Here is an 11,807-nt window from a genome sequence, read left to right on the forward strand (position 1 = left end):
GTGACACGTTTCATGGTTTGATTCAGTTTTCAACTCTGCGATCAAGACTTTATTTGATTTTTTGATATTATTTGTGTTACTAATGTCTTGATTCTACAGAACTAAATCTACACTACAATGCAAAAGTGCAAAAGGCCTTCACTTATTCCATTTCCAGTCATTTCCAGACCATTAAGTACAAATTTCTCATTTTTCAGCATCAGGAAAAAAGCAGAAAACATATTTAACAGAAACAGAAAATACAGAAAATTACACTGTCACAATGCCACGACCACCAAAATATAATATATTTTTAGCATTTAATGTGTCCATTCTTTGTCTTTATTATAGTTTCCATTCTTTTTGGGAACTTTGTTTTTTTAATTTTTCAAAGAAATCTGCAGGGATATTTTTGCACACCTCCAAAGTTCAGTCTTAGAAGTTGGTTGAATTTCATGCTTCTAACCAGAGAATGTTTCGTGTCCTAGTTCATCCCACAGCTTTTTTATATCTATTTAGCTCTCTCTATTTACACAGCTATACATTTTTCAGATTCATAGTGTTGAGTTGTCTTCTCACAGTGGAAAGATGGACAGAAACATCTGTGGATGTTTTCAGATCTGAAGCAAAAGTGGAGCTTGATTTTCTCCTCTCTCTCAAAGATGAAAGCTTTAAGTACTGTTTATCCGATGGGGACAGTTTTGGTGGTCTACCAGGTCTTGCACAGTTATTAGGAGTCTCATTTTTCTTTATATATCTTGTTAATTCAATAGCACTTTACACAGGCTACACTGATAAATCCTTTATGAATAGAATAGAATCATTTTAATGGTTATTAATTAGGTCACAAACACATTATGTATATAAGTAATATTACTTACATAAATATTATATAAGTATCATTAATAAGCTGTTATAACACATACATTAAAAGGGAAAATAATAAGCCCACATTAGTCTATACTGTTAAACCTCAGATCTTGCTGGATCATTTTCCTACTTTGTCTTCTCCATCAGACATCATTATACCTGTCAGCTTCCTCAGATATTCGTATTTAGCAGACATAACAGCTCACTGTCGCCCTTTCTATTAATCATTTATAAGGTTAATAACAATTACTAAACCAGTGTTAAACCATTTGTCAACACTTTATTAGGGTAGCTTTATTGTAAAGTGGTACCAGTCTTTTTTTGCCAGTTTTGGAAACTCCTGTTTTTTTCCTCTTATTTTTCTTTGACATTTCCCTTCGTTACACAAGTGGATTATTTTATATGTAATCTCCTCAGAAATATCTCCTGTAATCATTTTAGACATTTTAGTACATGAGCAGCTGAGGTGTTAATGTCTCTTTGAAGGGGATCATAATGTCAGTGAGAGTTTTGGGAGCAGCATTTGTGCACAAAAGTAACGAGTGAAAAAATAAAATACAGATAGATTTTGATATTATAATTAGGTGTTGAGGCTTTTTCCTGTTTTTTTCTGACACTGAAAAATGTAAAACGACTGTTTTGACTGCACTAAAAAGTAGCACTTTGACTTTACTTGATTGAAGTATATATCTTGGCTCCACTTGAATATAATATGTCACATTAACACAGCTCTTGCCTAAAGTAAGTAAAATGAATTGCTGCAGTTGTGTTGATGTAATATGTTTCATTCACTTGGAACCAATGTACACATCACAATCAAGTAAATAATTTAGAGCAAGCTGGGAATGAAATAGCCAAAAGGGTGGTCTCTGACTTTTGCACAGAACTGTATACTACACAAAAAAATCTCCTTTGCAAAAAAGTGATCTTATAAAAAAGCACAACTGAGCTATAAGCAATACAAAAATAGATAGGACACACCCAGACGCCTAGTTTTGATCACTGTAGTTTCGAAAAAAGACAACAAATGAGAGACCCTCAGAAGAGACCCTTGGGAAATTTCTATGATACAGTTTAATTTTCTATACACTGTTATTAATGTTCATTTTTTTGTTTTTCTGTTATACCAAAATGAAAAAAGTTATTTGACAGAGTAGCATCAACAACAATCTCCACAAAAAGGAAAAGCTGCAAAATGAATGTGATTTCAGAATCAAAAATGAGAACCATCATTCCGAGAGTTTATGATCATGTGGGAAAAGCAACTGCACAGTTTTAGCTGGCTACTCTCTCGGAACGTTGTTTGTTTCTGAGAGAGCAATTGGCCGAGGCTCTTGCGATGGGGTCAGGAACGAGATCATGATTCTGTCAGGACCATCATCTTGCCCGTTGGAAGTGAAACTCTGATTGGTGCTGATGTGTAGCAGACCACACAGTCAGAGGAAATGACTCTGAAAGTAAGGAATCTGTAGAAGAGTACAACTCATGCATGGACGATGGTCATAATTTGAGGGAAATTTTATTACTGAAATATTTTTCGCTGGTGTTTATGATTCCTTGGTTTGATGATACTCATTAGTGAGTCAAATGGTGCCTCGCTCACATTCGCCCACAGATGTTTTCTGTTATGGTGAAGGAGCCTTGGTGTGATGCAATGCGATCTCATGAATGAGGTAATAAAAACTTCATTAAGGGCATTTTTGATTGCCTGTCTTAAATAGCACTAATCAGCTGGTCGTTCAGTTAATCAGCTGGAGACGCAGGCAATGTCCTCACACTGCACTGAGACGGTAGCTTGGCTTAAAGGTCCACCAAGCAGGCACTGTCTCAGGAGATAGAAGGATGAAATGAAAACAAGAAATATCATCCTCATTTTCCATTTCTGCAATCAATGGTTATGAAGCTGAAACTGTCATTTTTGGCATGGTTGTAATTGGTTTTGGCCCTCCGTGCTCGGGTGACTCATGGGAGAAAGTCTGTGGAACACAGATGGAGCGTTTCCTAAGCTCTGGGAGAAGAGGACAAATCTCCCATTCAGTGTCGGCAGTGAGGGGGAACCTCAGCGGTGCATGCCTCAGCCGCTGCTACCCGGGATTGCGCACTGCTCATGAAAAACGCCCTACATATGATCCTGTGCAAAACCCACTATGAGGGCTGCAACTGCACTGCAGCGTATAGCCCAGACCCAGGCCTTGTGTTTAGGATAAAGTTTCAACTGAGAACCAGGTCTCGCTGATACAGCAGGCGGTTGTGTCAATTTGATTTATAAGGTTCTTTATAAACACACAGATTACTACCCATATACACTCAGAAAAAAAGATATGAAACTGTCACTGGGGCAGTACCCCTCTTGTCAATGGGGTGGTACCCTCAAGGGTACATCTCAGTACCTTTAGTCAGGGAACATAATTATACCATAATCCATTAAAATTATATTTTCTAAGTTGTACTGACTCGACACACCCTGTCTCGTCTCCAGGCTTTTTATTTTATTGTTCTGTTTTAAAACATTAGGTTATTAAAAGGTACAAATATGTTCTTTTCCACTAGGAAAAACTTATTTAAGATTCATAATTGGTCCTTAAAACCACTGTTGTACCTTTGAGGATACATTTACATTGTTTCTACCTTGATGAATGAAAATGTACCTTCACAAAACCTTTATTTCTAACAGTGTAATTCTTTCAATAAAATGCTTTTTCTACGTTATTAATTTAGTGCCTTGGCTCTGTGGTATAGATACTGCCCCCCACACGGCAGACCAGGGTTCTATCCTCCACTGAAGAACACCACACTATACCAACAAAAGTCCTTGGACAAGATTCCTAACACTGCATTCACCCACCTCAATAACATGATTCAGCTGTAAATCTCTGTGGATAAGAATGTCTAACAAAATGCAGTGGTGGGCGGTACACTGGTCGTCCTGAGGTATGAGCTTCATCATAACTGTTATACAGATATGCCACAAGTAAGTGCAGATAACGCAACATACACATGCAAACCATGCCAACATTAGCCCCACTAGCTGAGTCATTTTTATGTTGACGCATTTACTACCGGCTGTCTAGTCCGCTGTATCTTTGTTTTCGAAGCAGGCTGAGGAGCCGCCTTACTCGTTCAACTGCATCAGATGGTGTTGCGTTCTCCTGGCCTTGTCCATGCAACAAGATTGATGGTTGGAGGCATAAATCTATTGGAAACGCATCTTATTTGAATTTCCCATTCCACCTTAAATGGTAAAGCATTTACATTCAGTCACCTGTACATGGGATCGGAATGTATTTTCTGTGCCACTCCATTTAAGGTGGAATGAAAAAGTTGAACTAAAAGCTGCCGAATAAGAAACTTCAGCTTTGTGGAAATTTAGACATGAACAACATTCCACACTGTTTCTTCCAGGCCTATGGGGCTAGTGTTAGAAAGCAATATTGATTATAATGTTTGGTTTTGTTTTCACTATTTTGCACAATAAAATATTTCAGGTTTACTTTGATTGCTAAAAATGTTTCTTATTAAAAATGAAGGTCCATTTTCTCAATGTTGCCAAGAGCATCTTCTAATGGATACTGCAAGGAACTTAACTCTGGTGAGCAAATGTATAAGGAATAACAAGAGACCCAGAATTCAGCTCAAAAATATACCATCTATATCTGTATGTGCCATATATATCATCTGGTATTTCAAATTAGACTTCTGAAGATTTGGAACAAAGCAGTTTACCCTGTACAATGGCACAGTCTGTAAGCCAACATCATTCACTCATTAACCTCCAGGACGTGTCCTTTTCAGCAATTCCCAAGAAATCTCTATAAACGTTTGGCTCTACAGTTGCCCACTCTTTCAGAATTTGAAAGGAGGTGGAAGCAATTACCCGAGGCCCTTTTCCTTATACTAGCAGAACGCCTCTCTGGCATAATAGCAACCTCAATACAGGCGACAAGCCATTTTTATATAAAGTTTGGTCTAACCAAGGCATACATACCCTGAATGATATTTTTAATAAGGAGGGTCTAAAATCACTTCAGAATCTCAAAGAAGAACCCTAATGTGAATCCTAATTGGGTCACCATGTGGATCTCATTATATTCCACGAAAGCCATGTTACTGTAATTTATTGTATAATTTAAAGTTGGGCACAACCCTTACTGTCATTTATGTAACTCAACAGTAGCTGGCATGTATATGCATATGTTTTAGGTGTGTCCTATTGTGGATGTATTCTATTCCTATGTTTAAGATACTCTCTAATATTTTAGAAAAAATCAATATACAAACACCTCTGGACTTTACGTTTACTTGATGATTCTGCAGAATAGTTTTCTACTTATTAAAAAGTTTTTTTTTGTCTGGATTTACAGCAGCCAAAAAGAGAATTTTCAAATTATGATTCGCTCCTGCTTCACTCCTGCTCATCTTATTTGCAGTGCTTATTTTCAGGACATTATACTTCTAAGATGTACAATGGCTGGGATAAATGAGCGAAAATAAAAACATCCTGGTCAAATACTGAGAAAAAACTGTCAAAAATAATGACCTCTGTTAACTGATGAGAGTGTGTAAACTTTTTCATAATACAGCCCTTTATTTAATTTCCTTTTTTGTATATGTTTCCTCTTCCTCTGTGAATGTAACACTGACCATCACTACTATCATCATTAATATTACTACTATTGGTTTCCAAATATTAACTATTAACTTTATATTATCAGTATTGTGGATATATATATATATATATATATATGCTTTTTTTGGTTTTGCACTGGAGCTACGAGGCTAATGTAGCTAGCAAGTAACTCAGAAATATCATACCCCACCAGTTAGCATCATGCCGACCTAAATCATCACAAAACCATGATAGCCCCTTTGTAAAGGGCTGGTAGTGGTCATGTCACAAATGTAAATTGACATGGAAATCAACTCTGACATTTTCAATTAAAATAGTCAAATAAAGTGTTTTTCCACAGTAACTCTGTTATCAGATTAACTAGGACTCTGTCGTCTCTGTGTGAGCTGCTAGCGAGCAATGAAGGGTGAAAAGGGGAGGTTGAGACCCCCTGCCTTGAAAACAGTTCGCACCTCTCCACAAAGACGGCCATGCCGAGATTTGTCGGACAGCACAACAGGCAGAAATAACATTTTATAGCTACTGTGTAAAGGGTATAAGTGACTTGCTTACATGATTTCTGACACTATGACTTACTGTCATCAACAAAAATGGGAAAAACAGCTGACACTGCTGTTTCTAGCAATGTCATGCCTTATTTCTGCAGCTGTGAGGTTATTTTTGTTGTGTTTTAAAAGCAGCTTTTTACCTTCTTAGTTGATGCCATTTTGAATGGTACTTTCTCCAACCCTCCCTCCCTCCCTCTCTCTCTCGCTCTTCCTCACAGAGGGATCTGGATGAGGCCTGCGATGGCTGCTCTGCCATGGTACACTGCAATACAAAAATGGAACTTTCTGTTCCTGCTCTCTCAACGCTGGGAATTTATAGGGCAGCTGCTGCAGATGTTCCTATAAAGCAGCCCAAACATTCATGTCAGACGGTTTACACAGTACACTGGGTCGCACACAGCACTTGTTCCTGCACTGAACCACAAGGGTCAGCTCTGGACCCCCCCAAAAAAGAGGTATCAAGATGGGTGGCAATGGTGAGGTCAGTCAGAATGAATGCATACTAAGACTAAAGACCGCTCTGTACGGACCACCCATATGGCTAAAGACAAGTTCCTCTTTCTCTTATTGTGCTATGAGAACATTTCCGTCGGACGGAATCTTACATTTTCAGGAGGAAGTTTCTCAAGAACAGCCTCATAGTCTGTCAATGAAATGTTTTCTGTGGTGAAAAGAAAGAAAAAAGCAAGCAAGAAAGAAAGAAAGATCAAATGTTTGCTATGACTTTTCTCAGTAAAAGTCTCATAACGTGTCAAAGAAATTGTTTCTGCACGTTCTTTGGAATGAAATAACAGAATGAGAGAGGAAAAAAGAAAGAAAGATAGAAAGAACGAAAGAAAGACTAACATTTTTCCTAGGAAGTGTCTTAAAGTTTCTCATTAACTGTCAAAGAAACTGCATCCACACGTCACGTACGCTTTTGAAAAAGATGGTTCTTTAAGTGTTCTTTAGTAAACACAGTGGTTTTATGTAGAATCATGAACACTCAAAGAACCATTTGCCTGCTTAAATGGTTCTTTGCATGGTGAAATGGTTCCGGAACTGATGGAGAATGTGTTGCGTATAGTTCTATACAGAAGCTTTTGAAAAGCGTTCTGTGTAGCATCATACCAATAGCAGAAACCTTATTGGTGCCATATAGATCCATACACAACACGTTCTCCATCAATCTGAAGGAACATTTCACCATGCAAAGAAGTATTTAAAGCAGGCAAATGTTTCTTTGAGTGTTCATGATTCAATATAGAACCACTGTTTTACTAAAGAACCCTTGAAGAACCATCTTTTTCAGAAGCGTAACGTTACTGTCTTACGGTCATCTATAATTGTGTAGCATGTTATTCTACTATAATACTTTTTTATGAGGAATATATAAATGAATGAACTCATTCAAATCGCATTACCTTTCCAAGAACAGTGTGTAGCGCTGATTGGTTAATCTTGATACTCATAGTAGCCAGTATGTGACACAATGATACAGGACACACTGAACACAGGGGCTGCTGGCTAAAATTATTCTTGGCTTCATAGCCTGTGATAGACTTTTTACAGGCATATTTCCATACTAGCAGTCAATTATACAGCCAAACGAGCCCATTACCAACTAAATAGTAAATGATACAACTCACCTTTGAGAAAAGATGTTGTTGATTGTGATGTGTGTTCAGCTGGCTGTGAGTACTACACAGATAAATAACAGCTGACATTTTTTAGATTTTATTTTGAGTTTGGAAATTCAGAACATATTCATGGAAAACACTGCCACGCCGCTAAAGAAATAAAAGCTTGACTGTTGTAACGAGCACAGCAGTGATTGGAGGAAAAATAAGGCTTGAGACTGGAATGTCAAAGGAAGAGATGTTTAGATGATTCTATCTTATCCCAACTTATTCTGTTCTATGTTATCTTATACTAACTTATTCTATCTTATCTTTTACTAACTTATCTTATACTAACATATCTTATCCTATCTTATCTTACACTAACTTATCCTATCTTATACTAACTTATCTTACATTATCTTATATTTATTTATCTAATGTGGAAGAAGGGGTGAAAGGAAAGGAAGGAGAAGCTAATGATAGAGGAGAAGGAAATGAAAGGATGAGGGGATGAAAGGATTTAAATTAGTGCTGGGATGTTAGATGGACTCCAGGATCTCCAGGAGCTGCTGAATGTGATAGTACAGATGCTCCCACACAGTAGCAGCCAGGCTCCAAGAGTCTGCATATACGCACTCCTCCAGAGAAAATATGTCATCGAGGAGGAGAGACATCTCGTTCTGAGAGACAGAGAGAGAGAGAAAAAGTGTTACCAAATGTGGTAAACTATTCTGAAGTGCTAGAAGAGAGTTCTAAAAAAGTTCACTTGTGTATTGTGATGGATACTGATGGTTACCTGAATGTGGGACATGTACTCCTCAGCCCTGGGCATTCTGTGCTCGGTGACTGCAGAGATCGAATACATCATGGCCATCAGATGAGAAAGAAAGCCTCTTGGCCACTGGAATAGAGTGAGAGATGAAAAAGATGTGAGCAATGCCATGTAGTTACTTTATGCTCTTATGGATCAGCACTCTCACAGTACTGATCTACAATCAGTGTTCAATCAGGCTTTTACATCTTATTGAAAATGACATATAAATGCAGATGACTGATCCTACATCAGCACTCTGAGATACTCTATACTGTTCAAACCCTAAGCCTGAGCACATGACATACACTCTACAGCAAAAACAATTTCTTACTGAAAAGATTGGTGGCCTCGCTCCTCTCAGGACTCCAAGCAGCACCAACTCATAGATGATGTCTATAAAGTTGAACTGCTGAATCTGAAAGTAAAAGAAAACATTAGCGTCACAGCACAAATCACTGTGACATCAGCTGTACAAATCACAAAAACTGTTGCTGATCTGACTAAAGCACAGCTAGTCTAACTTACTCCAATCTCAGCCAGCTCAATTTGAATCCACTCAACGTTAGAAGGATTCTGAGCAACAAGCAACAAGTGGTCATACGTGTCCCGGAAGAGAGCTAGATTCTGCAGAAAGAAGATAGATATTCTAAATGTCAGCATTAAACCATTTAAATCATACTGATTTGTTTAGTAAATGTGTGTTCATGATCACTTTGTTACCCTTGAGTTGAACGTGGCCACTCCACCAAGAATCAGTCTGCCAGCACGAGAGATGTAGTGATAATATTGTGAGTTGCTTAGAATGATCTATAGAGTGAAACAGAGAAAGGAGTGTGAGGGAGGTAAGGGCAGGACACACATTACTACTAAAAGACAGCGAGCCTAAAATGTGAGAAATGATGTGGTGCACTTACGCTGAAAGCCTGTCGCAGGGCAGCAAGTCGAAGAGGAAATTTGTGACTCCTCTCATTCATGAAGTAGTTACTGTGGAAATGCAATACATATGACGTCAACATTTACCAAATAACCTTTAGTGAAAATGAATGAAAACACAATGTTACAATACTTACTACAAAGCGGGCACCTGGTGGGCACCACCAGAGATGGACTGGGGCTGGGGGGGTGAGGTGGACTGTCCACGCATAGGAGACCATGCAGAATAAGTGGGTGGATCCCAGGGTGGAGAAGTAGGCTGGGGCTGAGGAGGAGAAGTGGACCCATCCCATGATAGAGAAGTGGGTGGAGTCCAGGGTGATAAAGCTGGCAGTGACTCAGGAGCACAAGTGAACCCATCCCATGATGGAGAAGTGGGAGGAGTCCAGGGTCAAGCCCAGGATGAAGAAGTGGACGAAACCCATTGAGGTGGTGAAGTGGGCGAGCTGGTGGTGAAGCAGTCATGTCTGAGTGAGGAGAACTGGGTGTGGCCTGAGGTGGAGTAATTGATGGGTCCCATAGTGAAGTGATCTCTGCACAGGGTGAAGGGCTGTGTATAACCTCACCATTCTCCTCAATGACTGCCTACAATAGAGAGCACAATATACATTTTAGTGGTCAGTCAGCACATATACAGATATAAATATATTAATAAACAGTTACTTCAAGTAAGTGTGGTTTAATGACTAATTTACCTCAACCTAGGCTCTATTAAGTAGCCTGTATTCAGAGTCAGAGTCAACTACCTACCAACACCTTAGCAACCACCTGTGATACCATAGCAACCACCTAGCAACATTTTAGCAACCACCTGGGATACCATAGCAACCAACTTGAATTCCACAGCAACTACCTATCAACACGCTAGCAACCATGTAAAATATTATAGCAACCACCTGGCAACAACTTAGCAACCTTTCTCAAATAATTTATGCTACAGAATCTCTCTGATTTTCTTCAGGAAATGCACTATTCTAGTTAAATAATATGAAGCCTAAATATTGTTAATTATTATTATCATAAACAGTCAGTTTGGAGGTTTTGTTGATATTCAATAATGTTTAAAAAACCATTCAGTTTCCAATGCCATCCCATAAGACCGAGTCCAAATGATGATGCGTCAGACCAGCCAGTGAGACACGTTCACCAGCTGCTCTGCTGTGCTGAATGTTAGCTGCTCAGTAAACATCTCCAAGAGAAAGTTTAAAGTATTTGTTGATTATGGATGCATTTACTGAGGTAAATTAATGCATTTACTGAGGTAACAGTGGAACGGAAAATTCAAACGAGAAGCTGGCGAATAAGAAGCGAACTTATACATATATGATGTCCCATTCTAAATCGATAGGCTTTAATACTGACTTGCCCCCCACCCCCTTTCTCAGCTATAACAGCTTCTTCTAGAAAGCTTTCTACAATATTTTGGAGTGTGTCTGTGTGAATGTTTGTCCATTCATCCAGAAGAGCATTTGTGAGGTCAGACACTGATGTTGGAAGAGAGGGTCTGGCTCGCAATCTCCGTTCTAGTTTATCCCAAAGGTGTTCAGTGGGGTTAAGGTCAAGGCTCTGTGCAGCCCAGTCAAGTTCTGGTTGGTATAATGGTGGTGGGTATCACCTCTGCCTTTAATGCTGTAGACTGGGGTTCAATCCCCTGCTCAGGCAAGGACCCTAAACTATACCAATAAGAGTCCTTGGGCAAGACTACCTTTGCCTGTGCGAAACTGATCACATTGCAAGCCACTCTGGATAAGAGTGCCTGCCAAATGCAGACCAAACTCACCCAACCTTGTGTTGTGCACCGGGGCTCAGTCATGCTGGAACAGGTTCTTCACCAAACTGTTCCCACAAAGTTGGAAGTGTACAGTTGTCTAATTTAGGGGCATTAAGCTCTTGAAATCGGGTCATGCTTCTTTTTCTATTGCAGGACAACATGAATTCGTCATCATGTCGTCGTATAAACAAGATTTGTGTGTTTGCTAAGAAAACGTACTATACTATACTAGCTTATATAGGCCAAGTGATAAAATAACACGTAGATGAACATGTTTAAATATTTCTGTATGGGCTCTTTCACAGCACACAGTAAATCTCTATATCAGTCTCACCAGATAAGCTGGTCTAATTATCTGGTCTACTATTTTTAAATATGGCTCTTTTAAGCATGTTTCTCGCTTACGGCCACACCACCCTGAGAACGCCCGATCTCGTCTGATCTCGGAAGCTAAGCAGGGTCGGGCCTGGTTAGTACTTGGATGGGAGACCGCCTGGGAATACCAGGTGCTGTAAGCTTTTCACTACTTTTTTATTTTGTAATTTTAACTTACTCATTTATTCATTATCTTCTCTTTAGTGCCAAACTCGTCCAGTATGTGCTTATCATACCGATAAGGGCTTATCGGTAAATTAACATACAGGACATGTGAATACAGCACACA

General features: G+C 39.0%; 1 non-coding gene across 1 annotated transcript; it reads left to right on the forward strand.

Annotated features, from left to right (window-relative positions):
- Window positions 1-11,542: 11,542 nt before the first annotated feature.
- LOC118814132 lies at window positions 11,543-11,661 on the forward strand. Its single transcript, XR_005007694.1, has one exon. It is a non-coding gene; the product is annotated as a 5S ribosomal RNA (ribosomal RNA).
- Window positions 11,662-11,807: the final 146 nt, after the last annotated feature.

This window comes from Colossoma macropomum, unplaced genomic scaffold (genome assembly GCF_904425465.1).
Source record: "Colossoma macropomum unplaced genomic scaffold, Colossoma_macropomum, whole genome shotgun sequence".
NCBI classification, from domain to species: Eukaryota; Metazoa; Chordata; class Actinopteri; order Characiformes; family Serrasalmidae; genus Colossoma; species Colossoma macropomum.